Raw genomic sequence first — 16,868 nt, forward strand, 5'->3', positions numbered from 1 at the left:
ACTGCTTAAAATATCCATTTCATATGTCCTTTTGCCCTCTTGTTGCCTGATCACATCCTTTTGACTGCACTCTGATACGATTTAGCCACATGTGTCCTGGTTTTCATCTTGTGAAATGTTTGTCTTTGTCTGAATTTGATGCATGTCCTTAGCAATGATTTTTTTTTCCATAGAGGCAAACTGTTTCATAAAACACCCCCCTTCCATTTTGGCTCAGCATCAACACACATGCACACTGAGAATAAACAAGATCTGACAAGAAGACCTTTTGCATCTACATGACTGGATATGTGCATTCTTGATGCTTTCATCTTTTGATATCATTTCTTCAGATTATTCATGCAGACCATTAATCTCCCCTATCCTCTTTGAAAAAGCTACAGAGAATCAATAAAGAATATAGAGTTCCTTGGCTCTGAAGAGTGGAATAAATGATAGGATAACATTCATGAAGAATGTAACTGAAATATTCATATTCTAAAAAGTATGTAGCCATAATTCTCATGTACAGTAGTCTCTCACTTATCCAACACTTGCTTATCCAACGTTCTGGATTATCCAACGCATTTTTGTAGTAAATGTTTTCAATACATTGTGATATTTTGGTGCTATATTCGTAAATACAGTAATTACTACATAGCATTACTGCTTATTGAACTACTTTTCTATCAAATTTGTTGTATAACATGATGTTTTGGTGCTTAATTTGTAAAATCATAACCTAATTTGATGTTTAATAGGCTTTTCCTTAATCCCTCCTTATTATCCAACATATTCGCTTATCCATCATTCTACTGTACTACAACTGCTGGACTTTCTAGATTTTACATTCTCATTTCTCCTTTATTAATACAAACTAAGAAAAATCTTATCATATATTGTAAATGCAAGCTCTTTCAATGAGATGACAAGAGAAAATAAATCCTTTTTATTTGAGCTGAAACATTAGGCAGTTAAACAGGCAGGAAAGTCTACCAATTCTAGACAGGGTAGTCCACCTCAAATAATATGTTCAAGTTCTTATATACACTATCCATTTAATCTGCAACCAGACCAGAGCAGTAATACTCTGGTCCATCCCAGTCCATAACCATCCTGATTATTATGGCCACTGCTAGATTGCTGCAGAGCTTTGGGGAAATTCCTGGCCTTCTTGGGTACCATTGGCTGACATTTGCAAAGGTGTCCATGCAACCAGGGAGAACGAGGGGGGCACATGGAAAAGGGGGATGATGGCAGTAGTTTCTGTAAACACTAGATCGACTCTGACTTTCCTTAGTGTTAGGCTAAACCAGTTTAACACAGTTTGCCACATAATACAAACTGGAGTTCTCTGGACATCATGAAAACAAGGAGGAGCAACTTATTAGTCAATGCAGGCTCATGAGCCCATGTAGTCAAGTATCTAGTGGATCATTGCTTAAAGAATTGGGAATCACACATATTTGTTTGTTTGTTTCTCACATTTATATCCCGCCCTTCTCACCCGAAGGGACTCCGGGCGGCTTACAACAATGGCAGTAATTCGATGCCTACACAAGATCAAAATTACACAGTACATAAAATCAATAAAAACTATTAAATACAATATAAAAATTTTAAAACAATTTTAAAACAAATAGATCCATTCGTCCACAAAAATGTCGTGCTTTAGCCATAAGACAGTTCGTGTCATCTTTGCCATTATTCACTAAAAGCCTGAGCCCATAACCATGTTTTTAGGGCTCTTCTGAAGCCCAAAAGTGTTGGAGCTTGTCGAATATCTCTGGGGAGGGTGTTCCACAGCCGGGGAGCCACCACCGAGAAGGCCCTGTCCCTTGCTCCCACCAGCCGCACTTGTGAGGCAGGTGGGACCAAGAACAGGCCTCACCAGATGACCTTAGGGATCTTGCTGGCTCATAGGAGGAGATACGTTCGGACAAATAGATTGGGCCAGAACCATTTAGGGCTTTATAGGTCAAAACCAGCACTTTGAATTGGGCTCGGTAGCATATCGGCAGCCAGTGGAGCTGGCTTAACAAGGGAGTAGAATGCTCCCTGTATGCCGCCCCAATTATTAATCTGGCTGCCGCCCGTTGTACTAATTGGAGCTTCCGGGCCGTCTTCAAAGGTAACCCCACGTAGAGAGCGTTGCAGTAGTCCAGACGGGATGTAACCAGAGCGTGGACCACCGTGGTCAAGTCAGACTTCCCAAGGTACGGGCACAGCTGGCGCACAAGTCTTAGTTGTGCAAGAGAGAATTCTTTTTCTCCACTGAAGTACCACAGCAAGTTTTATCGGATCCATCAAGGCCAGGCTTCTGTTAGTACCAGTATACCCAACTTTATTCCTGTATCTCTCCCCCCACCCCCACCTCCCCAGTGTATGTCACGATGGAGTAAATCATGGAAATAGGACAATTGGGTGTCATGAACAGGCTGCTTTGCTCCAAATAGTGGAAAAGTTAGAGTGGATGTGAACAGACTGGAGGGATAGCCTTGCACTCCTGAAAGTACATGGAATGAAGCATACAATCACGCAGCTCATTGTCTGAGAACTGCTCATTTCAAGGCTATATCTATGATTGTGCTCAACTCACTGACTCAAAAGTTAGTTAGCTTTGATTCAGCAAGAAATTTTAACCTGGATGGCCTGGTCTTCAAATTTTCATATTTATACTGATGGTGTCCTTGTAGGGATCTTTGAGGGATACTAACGACTGGCCACTAGGGCATCAGACAACAAAGCTAAGTAAGAGAGATTGAGGTAACTACAAATGCCAAGTATTGTGAACCCCCGTGAATCCCATTGTTGGGGAAAAGGTGGGATATAAATGAGAATGACAGTAACAAGAATAGCTGGTTCTTCACACAGGGATATGTCTAATTAAGGGTTCTCTTGAATAGATGCCAACTTATTGTTATGCCCTCGGGGGATGAGGAGACATATGTGAGAAAGGCATGAGGCTAACAGTGCCTGTGACCTACTTCTGCCTACTTAACTCCTGACACATTTGACAGTTGAGGTGAAACTGTTTTATATGGAATCAGAGCATTGGTCCATCTAATTCAATGTTATGTGTACTATCATCAGGTTTCCAGTTTCAGAAAAAGCGTCTTTCTCAGCCCAACCCAGAGATGCTGAGGATTCAACTCACAACTCTTTACATGGAAATGTATGCTCTGCCACTGAGCTATCACCCTTTCCCAAAGAATGCCACACATGCTTAACTTTTGTGAATTTGTGTTATCTTGTAATTTCTGAGGAATCCAATATAGATGAGTTAGACCAGGAACAACCTCCCTCCCTCTTCAGACCCTGAACAATAAAGAACAGATTGAGGCAGTGCAGCATCTCTGGATGATCAGCCACAGCAGATGTGAAGAAAAGACTTCTTTCATTTGTTTAACAACAGCAAGCCAAACAGGATGAGCAGTAGAGCCAACATATCACACATTGGCTTAAAATGCAGATGCCAAGTAGTTGACCACCTGAATGTCAAGGTCAGGCAGTTATACATCTATCATCAGCAGAAGACAGTCTCATTTGCAGATAAGAGATCTACAATCTCTAGTGTGCTCCATTTTCTTGAATTCTTGATCTCTCAGTATATGATTTGTCTTTCTACTTCCTTGGCTTTATTCTTCCTTACTGCTTCTGAGTGAAGTTGAATGTGTAAGACCTTGTGACTATACCTCTATTCCCTCTGATTCTCTTGAGACCACTTGGTTCTATCAAAGCCTGATTTCCCCGGTACTTGTTGTTTATAAGGACAGGGATATCTATGTTTAATAAGAAAGTTGTGACCTATGTTCTTTTATATCATGATGGACAACTTCCAGATTCTCAGAGGGTCACATCCTTTACCCATCTTGCTCTGAAACCTCCATTTGGTTGTACTCAAAAGTTCTCATGTTCTCTCCATGGGTTGTTGTTGTGTTCCTCCAAATTGTTTGTGACTTATAGCAATACTAAAGTGAGCCTATCGCATGATTTTCTTGATAAGATTTGTTCAGAGGAAGTGTGACTTGTCTCAGATCACCAAGTGGGTTTCTATAACTGAGTAGAGATTTGAAACCTGGTCAGTACAGTCATAGTCCAGTGCTTGGATTACTACACAATAATGATTACTACACCATATTGGTTGTTGCCTTCTACAGAATCTCACTGTGGTTAAAGTGGTGTCAAACTGCATTAATTCTACAGTGTAGAAGGGAGTTCCAGAAGCATGAAAGCAGACACAGGGAAAGCCTGCTCTCACATTCCACTAGACCAGTGGTTCTCAACCTGTGGGCCCCCGGGTGTTTTGGCCTACAACTCCCAGAAATCCCAGCCAGTCTACCAGCTGTTAGGATTTTTGGGTGTTGAAGGCCAAAACACATGGGGACCCACAGGTTGAGAACCACTGCACTAGACTATCTGTGAGGGTGTGGTATGGATTTTAAAGCCCACACAAGCTCATGTGGGAAAATACCAGCCTTTGGGTAACCAAACCTCAAACATACATTCCTTTGTTCAGGCATAATACCTCCATCAACACCAGCATTCTATTGTTTCACACCTTCTAATCTTGTATCAAATAAGAGATCATTTAAAAAGTAAATTCAGAAGAGAGAAATTCAGAAGTGCCTGTAGAACAGCGGACTGTCTGTGCTGATTAAAAACTGTAACACAATGCATAAATAACTCATGGAACCCTTTGCCAATTAATGTTATAGACTCAGCCAGAATTTTTTGACATTTTGACAAATTAATGAGGAATAGATTTGACTACATCTCATATTAGGTTTAGTAATTAGAAATGAATAAATTGTACCTGGAACAAAAGCTGCAGGGTTCAATGCTTCTGTTTGTAATTCCAGCCTCTCAGCTGTATGTTTTTCCAGGATACTCTATTCCATTCCCCTCTTCTCACAATTTTGCACCCCCCAGCAGTCAGCCAGCCAGCATCCTACCGGCCAAATATATTGGGTCCCAGTGGAATTATCTTCTCTCCTAAGCTTCCCCCTGCTTGAGATTTTGTATACTTGTCCAGATTTTGGTGTTTACTTGCAATTTGTACTTCTGCAAACTTCAGGGTTATTTGCTTTATGTACTTTTGCCACCTTCAAGGTTATTTTAGCTGTTTCTTTCCACAAATCTCAATTATTTTCACTGTGTTCTTCAATAAACTGAGGTACCTTATTACATATTTTGGGATCTCCAGACTGAACAGAATTGAGACCCTTGTACTGTGTATTTTAATGCTTCAACTGCCCTGGAACATTGGCACTTTGGGGAGGGCACTAGCCACCTGTAGTCTTAGACTGACCAGGGAGCTGGCATTGTGATTATCTCCATATAAATTATAACAGCTCCAAGAAATCCCAGCCAGATATACAACCCTTACACTGTCATATCACGTGGTGGAGATATTGGGCATTTTCGTTCAAAAGGCAGATGATACATATCACAAGGAAATTTTCTTTAAAATACACAAATGCTTGTGACCTAGCACCAGAGTACCCAGTGGCATTTCCACTGAACGTACTGCACAAATGTAATCAGAATCAGTGAAAGAGATATATAACCCTTACACTTTTAAACAGGGTCATGAAAATGCCAGTCTGTTTATTATAAACTATACACACCCACAGAGCCATTTGATCTTCTGAAAGAACATGAAACAAGGGACAAATGTATGATTAATATTTATTCATTCTGACAATAAATTTGCATGAATGTATCAAACATGGAGATATCATTAGAGCCATACTTGAAGCTGTACCAGTACTTTCAAAGACTGAGTTCTACAGACATAACCTTTGAGAGCCCAGAACTACTTCCATTGCATGAGGAGACAGGAAAATAGGAATTTTAGGGGTTTCATCTATCAACTGTCACATGCAGTAAATAATGAGGTTACATGCCCTGCACTGCAATTTCTAATCATTTCTTTTCTTGATGTTATAAGAAGCTTTGAAGCTGGTAAACTATCAAGGAGTTATGTTGGAATGACTAAAATTAAAGTGGGTTGAGCCCTTTTTTGAAATTGATAGAGTTAGTTGGAACAAAAGGTTATTGTCAGTCTCTTCATTGCAAGGCTGAGTCATTATTTGGTGGGCTTATTATGGTTCAGTGTCTACAATCCAAACTCAGCAAAGAGCCAGAGCACCAGAGAAAAATGCTGGAAGAACGCATTGTTGCAGCTAATTTACATGACTATGCTTAATGAATATGGAATGTTATTCCTGTAATATTGCCATCTTAGAAATAATGTTCAGGCTAGAAGTGGCAGATCTCAGGGACATCTCTAGGCGGGAGAGGTAGATGCACATTTTCTATTTTGGGGGACCAGCTTCAGGAAAAATACAGGGCCATGCCTAAATCTCCAGCTGAGTTAGTAATGCACCAACTTGCTACAGTTTGCAAATCTTAATTCATTTGTTGGTTGAACCTGAAAAGCTACCTCAAAGGGCTCTATGCAGCTTTTAACTTCCTCCTTCCTTTCTAGTTATTGGGGTACCAGAGCTCATCCTTCATTCTGCTCTACATACACCTTTTTAGGAAAGGCAAATTGGTAAGATTATGTGCTTCTTGTCTCATCTCCCTACTTCGGTAAGAAGGAGTAATCCCATCATTTTACCTTCAACTGGGAAAAGCCTTTTAGCCATGACTTCAACTGAAAAATATGTTCTCTCTTTTTCTCCATGTGTAATAATAATAATAATAATAATAAAACTTTATTTATACCCCGCCACCATCTCCCCAATGGGGACTCGGGGCGGCTTACATGGGGCCATGCCCGGGAAAAATACAATATAACACAATATAAAAACAACATATCATAATACAATTACGACAATACAATAAAGAATCATATACAGTACAACACAAAATCCAAAGAGCAATATAACAGGGCAGGCCGCACTAACACTCAGTTAAAACTCGGGGTGAGAAAAGGATAAGAAAAAGGATAAGAATAAAACCACAGGGAACTAAGGAAAAGATAGCAGACAGTCTAGAGGATAAATAATGGGGGACGTAACAAAAGCATGTAACAGTTACTCTCCGAAAGCACATCGGAAGAGCCATGTTTTTAGATTTTTCCTAAAGTCTGAAAGAGTGGGGGCTTGCCTGATTTCAATGGGCAATGAGTTCCATAAACGGGGGGGCCACAGCAGAAAAGGCCCTCTCCCTAGTTCCTACAAGGCGGGTCTGGGATAAAGGCAGTGGCGACAGGAGGGCCTCCCCTGACGATCGCAGAGATCGGGCAGGTTTATGGTAGGAGATACGGTCACGAAGGTAGGTGGGTCCCAAACCGTTTAGGGCTTTATATATGATGGTCTGCACCTTGAATTGGGATCGGAAAATGAACGGAAGCCAGTGGAGCTCCTTAAACAGGGGAGTAGATCTCTCCCTGTAATTCGCCCCAGTTATTAATCTGGCAGCCGAGCGTTGGACCAGTTGTAATTTCCGAGCCGTCTTCAAGGGAAGCCCCACGTAGAGCGCATTACAGTAGTCCAGTCTAGAGGTAACTAGGGCATGGACCACCGTGGTCAAGTCAGACTTCACGAGGTATGGTCGCAGTTGGCGCACAAGTTTGAGTTGTGCAAAAGCCCTCCCGGCCACCGCCGACACCTGAGCCTCAAGCGTCAACGCTGAATCCAGGAGGACCCCCAAACTGCGGACCTGTGATTTCAAGGGGAGTGCAACCCCGTCCAGCACAGGTTGCCACCCAATACCCCGATCTGACGGGCGACTGACCAGGAGGGCCTCTGTCTTGTCAGGATTGATCCTCAGCTTGTTCCTCCTCATCCAGTCCGCCACAGCGGCCAGGCACTGGTTCAGCATCCGAGGGGCTTCCTTGGAGTTAGATGGAAATGAGTAGTGGATTTGTGTGTCATCTGCGTAGAGATGGCAACACCCTCCAAAACTCCGGATGACCTCTCCCAGTGGTTTCATGTAGATGTTAAATAGCATGGGGGATAGAATAGACTCTTGCGGGACTCCACAGGTCAATGGCCAGGGGTCCGAGCAGGTTTCCCCCAGCTTCACCATCTGGGAACGGCCCTCCAGGAAGGACCGAAGCCACAGCAGAACTGTGCCACCGAGTCCCATCCCGGCGAGCCTCCCCAGAAGGATACCATGGTCGATGGTATCGAAAGCCGCTGAGATGTCCAAGAGAACCAGCAGGGTCACACTCCCCCTGTCCAGCTCCCTGCGGAGGTCATCCACCAGGGCGACCAAAGCCGTCTCGGTGCTGTGTCCAGGCCTGAAGCCAGACTGCGAGCGGTCCAGAAAATTGGTGTCATCGAGGAACTCCTGGAGCTGCGTAGCAACCACCCGCTCCAGAACCTTGCCCAGAAATGGGAGGTTGGAAATTGGCCTGTAGTTGTTACATACAGATGGGTCTAACGAGGTCTTTTTTAATAATGGTTTTACTACCGCCTGCTTAAAGCAGGATGGAACTGACCCTTGAACCAGGGAGGCATTTATAATAGCCACAAACCAATCCAACAACCCATCTTTGGCCAGCTTCACCAGCCAAGAAGGACAAGGATCCAGAGCGCAGGTGGTCGCCCTCACAGACCCAAGAATCCCCTCCACGTCATCAGGAAGAACAAGCCGGAAAGAATCCCATAAGATCGCACAGACAGGTACCTCGGTTACCTCAGCTGGGACCACAGTTAAGCTGGAGTCCAACTCATGGCGTATCTGAGCAACTTTGCCTGCAAAATGGTGCGCGAAATCGCTGCACCGAGTTGCCAAGTCATCAGGAAACCCCTGGGCCTCGGGAGGCCGCAGGAGCTCCCCAACAACTCGGAACAACTCCGATGGCCTGTTGGCTGCAGACGCTATGCGGGCAGTCGTGAAATCTTTCCTGGCTGCTCGCAGAGCCACGGAGTAAGCCTTAATAGCAGCTTTAGCCCATGCTTGGTCGGACACGTCCTGAGATTTCCTCCAGATGCACTCTAGTCCCCTCCTCCTACGTTTCATCACAGCCAGCTCCTCGGTGAACCAAGGAGTCGACGCGATTCTACGCAGTGAGAGGGGACGTTCGGGAGCGATCGAGTCCAGTGCCCTTGATAGCTCAATGTTATAGCGATCAGCCAGGACATCGACAGGATCGCCAGTCTCCAGGACAGGAAGATCCCCAAGAGACCTCAGAAGTCCATCCGGATCCATCAGTCTCCTGGGGCGGACCATCTTAATGGGTCCACCACCCCTGCGGAGGTTAGAAGGCACGGCGATACTTAAACAGATCAGATGATGGTCAGACCATGACAATGGAAGAATGTTTTGCTCTTCCACTCTGACTGTCCCACCGTCCCCAATAAAAACAAGGTCCAAGGTGTGTCCTGCCTGATGTGTGGGCCCAGATATAACTTGAGACAGCCCCATGGTTGTCATGGCAACCATGAAATCCTGAGCTGCTCCTGTCAATGTGGTCTCGGCATGAATGTTAAAGTCTCCCAAAACTATCAGTTGTTGGGAGACAAGGGCCGCATTGGAGACCACTTCTGCTAGCTCGGACAGAGAGACTGCTGGGTCGCGGGGTGGACGGTACACCAACAGAATCCCCAAGCTGTCTCGGGCTCCCACCCTCAGGAAAACACACTCGAACCTCGGGGATTGCGGAACGGCGCATCTGATCAGGGCGATGGACTGCGGAAAGATCACCGCAACTCCTCCTCCCCGCCCCCCAACCCTGGCCTGTTGATGCACCCCGAAACCTGGAGGACACAGCTGGGTGAGATTCACACCTCCCAGCTCATCCAGCCACGTCTCGGTGATGCATGCCAGATCCGCCTCCTCATCCAGGATCAAATCCTGGATGACAGCTGTTTTACCATTGACGGATCTGGCGTTCAGAAGCAGGACCTTAAGGTTGGGGGGTCTGTCCTGAAGACTACCACACCTAAACCTCTCCAGGGTCGCAAAAACTCTGTTGCGCTTCTCCCTGGGTTGATAGTGACCGTGCTTTCTCCTCCCCCATATCACTTCAATGGGGCCACCTCCATGAGAGCCCTCTTCCCCCTGATGGAAGAACTGGGTGGAGTTGCCAATTGCCGGGACTAGTCAGCTGTCCTGGAAAGGAAAGCCTCCAAAGGTACTTGTTTGTTTAAAAAAGGAGCTTCTCTCCACTGATGGGAGAGAGGGGTCAGTTGATTTGGCATCATCATGAATAGGAAGGTGACTAAGCAAGAGTGGGGTCTTGTTGTGGGCCTGGGAGGTAGAACAAGTCTGACTTAGAGTTGGGGAATCTTGAATATCAATGCTCAGCCCGATGTCGAGGGGGCGAATCAGTGGGTCTACTAGAACCCTCCTGAGAGTGATGCCCCATTGTTGCAGTTTGGGCCCACACAAAAACAATTTTTCCCTTAATATTTTATCTTCCAAGCCAATGATAAGACATAAGGAGCGGTTCCAGGATTGATACTCTCTACAAAGCCAGTCGATAGTCTTGATCTTCACCTCCGACCAGCTTATGGATAAAATTTGTGCAAGAGATATCTGGACTGCTCGCTTAGAAGTCCACCTGCCTCTGTTCAATAATGTTTCTGAAACTTCCACTGCAACCTTATTTGTTTGTAAAAGATGCTGAGAATTGCAGGAAGTATCCAAAGATTGTCCGGCCAATTCAGAGGGCAGCTCATTGTTCGGCTTCTGCAAGACATTGTTGGTTTCCTTCCCATCCACCCTCCCCCAACCCACTCCCCCAGATAAAAACCCACCCTCCACTCTAGTCACTCTCAGGCCTGATCCGACGACTACCTTCTGCTCCTTGAGCTTAATTTCTCCCTGGCCTTCCGGAGTGCTTAATTCCTCATTCAAGTTAATAAGCCTGGTTGGTATAGTTGTTATAGTGTCTGTAGGAGAAGGATATTTCACAATCAGGGAAATTCCTTTGAAGAGATGGTCAAGCTTCGCGTTCAGTATTTCCAGCTGCTGCAAGACGGTACCGAACGATTTTCCCAACAGATCACATAAGTGCGAGAGTTCATTATTGCCCGGAGTTTCCTTCCAACTCATTTCTTATTACCTTCTCAAAAAACCTTCCTATAGTATACCACTCTGATCTTTCAAAATTAGCACCTCATTCCTATTGTCTCTTTCCGTCAAAGCTTTCACTCAACAGTACATCCACCAACATACACAAACCATCAATTCACATTCTAAACCATCAATTACCAATCAGTAAACTCACGGTACTCTCAAATCCTATGTGAATGCTTCCTATGACATTAATACCAGGTTAAAAACCCGCTACCTATCACGGTCAATACTGTTTCCCTGAGTAAAGATAAAAACTTTCTCACTCCCGACTCTGTATAACACACATACACAAACACACACACACAAAGGAGGGGAAAAAAATTTGGCAGGCTGCAAACTGTGAGGATCTTATAAATGCTGCTTCATACAAGTCCTCCCAATTAAAGATGTCTCGAGGCCACCTAGTTTGATGTAGGCTCCAGAGGCAGGAGAGCAGAGCTGACGAGGGTGTCTTCCCCAGCAACACGAGGTCAGAAGAAGACTGGTGGAGGCCACCCGGTCCGGCGTGGCCTCCAAACGCCTGGTTTTGTTTGTGTAGCCGACGCAGCCGATGCAATGGGCCGAGGGAGGCCGCCCGGTCCAGCGCGGCCTCCAGAGGCTGGAGTTTCCTTTGTAGGGGCCAAAGAAGACTGAGGCAGGTCGCCCAGTTCGGCGCGGACCTCCAGGGCCAAAGTCTCTTCAGCGCCGTTGCAGGGGCTAGGAGGCCGCCCGGTTCGGCGCGGCCTCCGGGGGTCTAGACCCTTCTCCCCGAGCAGCCAGAAAAAAGGCCAAGGCCAATGACCGGAAGCCTCCCGGATCAGCGCGGCCTCCAAAGTTGTCTCCACGAGGGCTGAGGGGAAGGCCCAGGGGGGGAGGGGAGGCCGCCCGGCTCGGCGCGGCCTCCGGAGGTCTAGACCTTTCCTCCCTGAGCAGCCAGAAAAAGGCTACGGCCAATGCCTGGAAGCCGCCCGGTTCGGCGCGGCTTCCAAAGTTGTCTTTATGAAGGCCGAGGGGAAGGCCCGGGGGGGGAGGGGAGGCCGCCCGGTTCGGCGTGGCCTCCGAGGCCTAGCCCTTTCCGTGGGAGCTGACAAGGGCCGAAAGAGGACGCCCCGTCCGGCGCGCCCCACACCGCCGAAGAGGAGCCAGCTGGAGCTAAGATGGAGATAGGCCTCCCAGGTCGACGGGCCCAGGCCGGTGAGCAGATCCGAGGAGGTCGCCCGGCCAAGGGTGGGAGGAAGCCCAGCAGAGGCCGCCCGGTCCGGTGCGGCCTCAAACACACCAACAACAACGCTGGGGTAGTCGTCCAATGCTCACCCCTCCTGCCGCCGCCAGCAACTCCCTGCTGCAACTCCACGCTGCAAGCTCAAGACGCTCTCCGATCGCACCGCTGGAATGGCGGACGGGACTCCTCTCTCCTCCTCCTCTCCTCGCCGATCCACCACAGCCCTCGGGATAGTTCCAATAGCTCTCACGGTAGGCCAAAAAAACCCCAAGGCAACGTGCCAATCTCACCCCTCTGGTTGGTGACGAGGGGGGCCCCCAAACTAGAAACTAGCAGCGGTTCAAGATCCTCCCCAGCGGAGCTGATCATGGAGGCTGTTAGCGCGCATGTGTATGTTTGAATGCTAAATTCTGAGTAACTGTTTCTGGAACTTGATGCCTAATGTATAATGAAATCAACAAGGGCCATGCCCAAAGTCTCAGGCTTTGAATTAGAATATGCTCCCTCGAGTGTGTTTGCGTCTCTTCTTTGTATATGGTTATTTTGGACTGGATGGCCCTTGTGGCTTCCTCCTCCAGTTCTAGGAATCGATTATTCAAATCTCACTGAATGTCACCCACAGCAAGGTTATACAAAGTTGTAGCCCCAAAGTTTGTATTTATGGCCTTTGATCTCGTCTAGGTTTTAGAAACCTTAGCCAACTTAATCAAGAGTCAGGGATTCTGGGAGTTAAAGTCCAAAACCAGACCACTTTTTTGCCATTCCAAATCGAACTGCATTTTCAGGAGCAGCAATTAATTCTTTAAATACACCGTAGTCTTCTGTGCTATGTATCATAAAAAATTACCAAGTGACTTTCAGTCATGTCTGGGATTGTGTGTGCATTTTTGGTAGCCCCCGTGGTCTTCACAGTTCCTGGGGGTACAAAATGATCCCTGGATTTGATCCTTATTTATATTTATTGGCTGCAATTTTCCAGTATTTATTTTCCAGTCCCTTTGGAAATCTGAAGGGGTTTATCTGGAGTTTTCTCCATGCTAAGCATGTACCCTGTTCTGAACTACACACTTTCCAAAAAGGTAGTGGTACACTCCATGCTTTACACTTTCCATTTAAGGTGATTGGTTGCAAGTTTAGGAATCTCTTGCTAACTGGAGGAAAAGATTCTTGTCAGTATAAGACTGCTCCATACTTCTCAATAGCAACATTTCAGTGCACAAAACACTATATTATATTGCATAGGAAGCCCCCTTGGATCTTCTTCTTGCCCTGCATTTTTATTGTCCACTGCTTTGACTTTTCAGCTGTGAGAAATTTCTGGCTGCTTCAGTTCAGATTTGCACTTCAGAGTGAAAACAGCAATCTGTAGAAAGCAAAAGATGGAGGAAAGGAGCACATTCCCATTGCTGTTTCTGCTTATCACCTTTAATCTTGGATGCTCTCTAGAATGTGTGCTTCCTACAGAGTAGTAGTGGGAGGAGAGAGATCTATTTTTTGCTTGATCTGAATATGAAAGCAATTTGTTGCCATAGCAATATATTTCTATCCTCTGTGTTGTGAATGCAATAGTTGATTCTAGGACTAGGGCAAAATGCAGCCATCCTTATAGTACATGAGAAGCATTACGCTCCACTGACCTTTTCAGTTGACAACTCTGTTTACTGACTTGCTAAGGATGCCGTGTTTCTTTTTTTAAAGCCAGCTTTGGGCTTCTTTACATGACACAGGATACAAACTAGATCTGATGCTCCCCCGAACCGGAGCTCATTTCTGCTGCTCTTTACTTTAATAACAGGGCCCCACCACCATCTCTTCCTTGCACAGCTCCTCCCACATCCCTTTTGGGATTTCTAAAGAAGTTCAGTGTGGTATTTTCTAAGACAAAGCAACGAATGAACATTGCAGATTAGCAGTGTTGATTGGGATCAATGTCAATCATCTTTCAATCCAGCATGTTTAAGGCAAGTGTGGACCAAGAGCTGGCCATGTTTGTTAATTCCAGGATCCCCTCTCTTAAGGAGCACTTTTTGTCCCCAAATACTCACTAGGGGACAATGGGGCATTTTTGCTATGTTTCTGCCCTCCTCAGTTATTTTAGACCCCAGAGGACTTTTTTTCACACCAGGAGTTGAACAGAAAGTGATTCCTGAGGCTAAAATATGATTAAAATGTATTTATTTATTTATTAATTACAACATTTATATTCCGCCCTTCTCACCCAACAGGGGACTCAGGGCGGATTACAATACAATTACAATAAAACATGCATATATACAAATTATAAAATACAGTGAAAATCAATTAAAATTAGTTAGTTAATCAATTACAACAACATTTATTTATTTATTTTATTTACAACATTTATATCTCGCCCTTCTCACCCGAGGGGACTCAGGGCGGCTTACAACAATTGGCAAAATTTAATGCCCAAAATACAATCATAAAAACAAAACAATAACAGATCTATTAATAACATTGTTAAAACACATTATAAAACCTTAAAAACGTATATATAATTAATAATATTCATAAAAATACAATGATAAATACACAAATGGGCGCAATCGAGTCAAAATTACGGGTCTGTCAATTGAGTTTCAGCACACATAATAGTAATTAATGCTGCTATTGTCTCTGTTAGAGGATATAAGGGAGCATTTGGGGATAAAAATGTTTAGTTTTCTATGTTGTTGGTTTTTTTGCAGGAGAGTGGGTGTGTATATTTGTGGCCCTTTAAGGTCTGCTGTGGTGCTAATGAAGCACCCTAATCTTGCACAGTCTTCCATCCCATCTCTAAAGATTGTATTTTCAGCATATTTAGGACAGCTGATAATTTATATGTCAGTGGAACAGTAAATTCATTGTGGGTTTTGAATGAAGTTTAATGGAATTATCTAAAGTACACTCTCTCCCCAATTCTTTAGCATCAAAGATAGCTGTCTTTAAAGTTCAGGCCAAAACCCAGCATGGACCCCCTCCCCCCCAAACTTACATGGATTCTTCCAGCTGCCACTGGGGTGCAGTTGGCTGGTCCTTGAATTGGGCTTTCCATTCCTTTATGTTTCACCATCTATCAAGTATATTGGCTTGCATTCTATTATTAATGTCCAATTAAAGGAGGCTCATTAAATCTTCAGCGTTTACTTACTTATTGATTCACCATTCAACAGATTATTCGGTGTATCTACTTTAGTTGAGACTAATAGGACTGGATAATTCACCACACACATTATTTTTTCATGGTTAAAAATGAAATGAATGAACTATGGAAAAGTTACCTTTTTGGACTTCAGCTCCCAGAATCCCCAGCCAGCTCGACCAATGTAGATAGATGATTCTGGGATCTGTAAACCACAAAAATCTTTTCTGATTATGGCTATGATAAAGTCATTATAGAGTCAACATGTTCTTTAATGGTGTGGAGACTAGTAGTTGATAAACAGAATCCCATCTAATGCAGCAAGAAAATGATTAATCAAACCCAGCTAAGAATTGGCCAGCTGCAACTTGGCCATTTAAAAAGCCACAGTGGCACAGAAGTGGAGAACTGCAGCCAAATAGGATTTCCCTCACTCAGATAGATATATTTATATAATCAGTTGAAGATGTTTGCATAATTTGCAACTTAGACATTGCCAAAAAACAGACTGCAGGAGCATACAGATTTGTATGAATTCTGCATTTGCTAATTTGTCTGTATACATGCAAATCTATGGAGAAATTATTATGATCTGTATACCTCCTTGGATTAAATGGCTGCATAGAAGCAGCCAAAGACAGAACTCCACCGTTTACAGCACCTGTTCCTCCCACACTCTTTCAATAAGTTGTTTTGCAACAGCTGCTCCATCTGTACCCTTTCAGACTCTAACCAATACAGATGTTGGCATATTATTATTATATTATTATATTTATTTATACCCCGCTTTATTTCCCCAAAGGGGATGCAAAGCTGTTAGACAACTGGCAGAGGATATCAAAGGCAAGAAAATTTACTACCAGTGAAACAAAAAAAATTGATGCCTTTCGACTGATCTTTCCTCTGATGAAAATTAAGATTTGGAATTTATTGTGACAGTCATGTTCTCCGTCATGACAAAAACTAAGTACATCAGAGGGCTAACTACTTTTCCCCCATGAAATATTAATTCTGGCATATACCACTCATCCCATGAGTGTCCCTGGTTGCAGTAACACAGCTAAAAATGAATGTCTGTTACCTAAGACTTAGGCCCCTTCTACATTGCCATATAAAATCCAGTTTATCTGCTTTGAACTGGATTATATGGCAGTGTAGACTCAGAGAGCTTCCACACATTACTAAAACCTACACTGAAAGTCACCTGCTTCGGCATGAGTTCTAATCTCCACCCCCTCTCGGGGTGGCTACATGCTACATGCTGCATAATTGAAATGGGAATAGCACGAAGCCACCCTGAAGCCCCTGATTTACCCCCTAAAATTTATGGAAAAGGTCTTTAGCTGCCATGGAGCCTCTCCTCACATCTTCATGGCATGAGGAAATGATGCCTGAGGAGATGGGAGGGGTAGGGAGGAAAATCCTTCTGTGCCCCCCCCCCCCCCGGTCTCCTCACATGTCATTTTCTGTCCTGTTTTGTCTTTCAAGAACAGCCTTAAGACACTGTGG

Source organism: Anolis carolinensis, chromosome 3 (assembly GCF_035594765.1).
Source record: "Anolis carolinensis isolate JA03-04 chromosome 3, rAnoCar3.1.pri, whole genome shotgun sequence".
In the NCBI taxonomy this organism is placed as follows: Eukaryota; Metazoa; Chordata; class Lepidosauria; order Squamata; family Dactyloidae; genus Anolis; species Anolis carolinensis.